The sequence below is a fragment of the Peromyscus eremicus genome, chromosome X (assembly GCF_949786415.1).
Source record: "Peromyscus eremicus chromosome X, PerEre_H2_v1, whole genome shotgun sequence".
Taxonomy (NCBI): Eukaryota; Metazoa; Chordata; class Mammalia; order Rodentia; family Cricetidae; genus Peromyscus; species Peromyscus eremicus.
Window position 1 is genome coordinate 74,793,141 of NC_081439.1, and position 3,241 is coordinate 74,796,381.

Here is a 3,241-nt window from a genome sequence, read left to right on the forward strand (position 1 = left end):
CCTAGCAATCCAGAGGTCCATGTGGATCTCTGTGAGTTCAAGGCCTCACTGGAAACAGAGCCAGACATGGTGGTACACACCTTTAATCCCAGGATTTGAGATCTTATGTCTTGCTTGGGAAAGACACACACCTCTAATCCCAGGAAGTGATGGCAAGAAGCAGAAATGTATTTAAGGTGTGAGGACCAAAAACTAGAGGCTTTTAAGCTTTTTGCCTTTTTAGCAGCAGTCCAACTAAGACTCTCAGGAGTGAGGCCTCAGAAGCTTTCAGTTTGAGGATTAACGGAAACAGGATCTGCTGAGGAGTTGGTGAGGTGTGGTTGGCTGTGGCTTGTTTTGTTTCTCTGATCTTTTAGAAGTTATCCCAATTCCTGCCTCTGAGGTATTTTTTATTAAGACTGTTTAGCAATTTGTGTTAAAATGATGTCTCTTCACAGCAATATAAACCCAAAGATACTCATTTTACTCTTTTTAGTTTTTATTAATCTTAATATTTTACAAAAGCAAATGATCACACTCAACACCATTCCCTTCCCTCCCATTTTCCTCCTATCTCACCATGACTATTCCCTCCTAAATTCATGTGCTCTCTATTTTATTTTTTTCATTTTTTTACTAAGAAATTTTCTACTCACCCTACATAGCACCCACAGATCCTACCTCCTCCCTCTTCCCACCCCCAGCCATCCCTCCCAAGCCACCCCCCATCCTCACATCCTCCAAAACAAGGTCTCCCATGGGGAGTCAGCAGAGCCCTGCACACCCAGCCTAGGCAGGTCCAAGCCCCTTCCTGCCACACCAGGGCTGAGCAAGGTGTCACCCCACAGGCACCTGGCTCCCAAAAGCCTGCCCATGCATCAGGGATGGATCCCAATCCCCCTGCCCGGGTGTCCACCAAACAGTTTGGGCTAAGCAACTGTCTTCCATATCCAGAGGGCCTAGTTCAGTCCCATGGGGACTCCACAGCCACTGCTCCAGAGTTCATGGGTCTCCACCAGTGTGGCTGGTCATCTCTGCATGTTTTCCCATCATGATCTCGATGTCCCCAGGCTGCAGAATCCCTCCTCTCTCCCATTGACTGGATTCCAGGAGCTTAGCCTGGTGCCCGGCTGTAGATCCCTTCATCTGCCTCCATCAGTCACTGGATAAAGGTTCTATGATGACAGTTAGGGAATTCACTAGACTGGTCACCAGAGTAGAACAGTCCAGGCACCCCCTTGATCACTGCCAGCAGTCCAACGTGATGTCATCCCTGTGGATTCCTGAAAGCTTTCCCGGCACCCTGCCTCTTCCCACTCCATGATGTGTTCATCTATCACAGTATCTCCTTCCCTGCCCTCCCACTCCATCCCAGCTCCAGCTCAACCCATGCATTTCCCTATGTTCTTACCCCCTTTTCTTGCCCTCTGCCACCACCCCACCCTCAGCCCGCTTATGCAGATCCCATCAACTTCTACTTTGCTGGGCAATTCCTGTGTCCCTCCTAGGGTTCCTCCCTGTCAGCTACCCTCTCTGGAGCCATGAATTGCAGTCTGGCCATCCCTCGCCCTACATCTAGTATCCACTTATGAGTGAGTACATACCATGTTTGTCCTTCTAAGTCTGAATAACCTCACTCAGGATGATATTTTCTATTTCTATCCATTTGCCTGCAAATTTCATGATATCATTGTTTTTTACTGCTGAGTAGTACTCCATTGTGTATATGTGCCACATTTTCTTTATCTGTTCTTCAGTTGAGGAACATCTAGGTTGTTTCCAGGTTCTGGCTATTACAAATAATGCTGCTATGAAAGTAGTTGAGCATGTGTCCTTGTGGTAAGATTGAGCATTCCTTAGGTATATGCCCAAGAGTGGTATAGCTGGGTCTTGAGGAAGACTGATTCCCAATTTTCTGAGAAACCGCTGTACTGATTTCTAGAGTGGCTGTACAAGTTTGCATTCCCACCAAGAGTGGAGGAGTGTTCCCCTTGCTCCACATCCTATCCAACATAAGCTGTCTTTAGTGTTTTTTATCTTAGCCATTCTGATAGGTGTAAGACGGTTTCTCAGAGTCGTTTTGATTTGTATTTTCCCTGATGACTAAAGATGTTGAACAATTCCTTAAATGCCTTTCAGCCATTTGAGATTCTTCTGTTGAGAATTCTCCATTAAGCTCTGTAGCCTATTTTTTTTTTTTTTGGATTGTTCAGTATTTTGAAGTCTAGCTTTTTGAGTTCTTTATATATTTTGGATATCAGCCCTCTGTCTGATGTGGGGTTAGTGACTTTTTTCCCATTCTGTAGGCTGTCACTTTGTCTTATTTACTGTGTCCTTTGCTCTACAAAAGCTTCTCTGTTTCAGGAGGTCCCATTTATTAATTGTTGCTCTCAGTGTCTGTGCTACTGGTATTATATTTAGGAAGCAGTCTCCTGTGCCAATGCGCTCAAGACTACTTTCTACTTTCTTTTCTATCAAGTTCAGTGTAACTGGATTTATGTTGAGGTCTTTGATCCACTTGGACTTGAGTTTTGTGCATGGTGACAGATATGGATTTATTTGCAATCTTCTGCATGTTGACATCCACTTATGCCAGCACCATTTGTTGAAGATGCTTTCTTTTTTCCATGGTACAGTTTTGGCTTCTTTGTCAAAAATCATATGTTCATAGGTGTGTGGATTAATGTCAGGGACTTCAATTCGATTCCATTGGTCCACATGTCAGTTTTTATGCTAGTATGAAGCTGTTTTTATTACTGTAGCTCTATAGTAGAGCTTGAAGTCAGGGATTGTGATGCTTCCAGAGGTTCCTTTATTGTACAGGATTATTTTAGCTATCGTGGTTTTTTTTTTTGTTTTTTTGTTTTTCCATATAAAGTTGAGTATTGTTCTTTACAGGTCTGTGAAGAATTGTGTTGGGATTTTGATGGGGATTGCTTTTGGTAAGATTGCCATTTTTACTATGTTAATTCTACCTATCCATGAGCATGGGAGTTCTTTTCATTTTCTGATATCTTCTTCAATTTCTTTCTTCAGAGACTTAAAGTTCTTATCACACAGGTCCTTCACTTGCTCAGTTAGAGTTACCCAAAGGTATTTTATATTGTTTGTGGCTATTGTAAAGGGTGATGTTTCTCTGATTTCTTTCTTAGCCCTTTTATCATCTGTATATAGGAGAGTTACTCTTTTTTTTTTTTTTAGTGAATCTTGTATCCTGCCACCTTTCTGAAGGAGTTTATCAGCTGTAGGAGTTCCCTGGTAG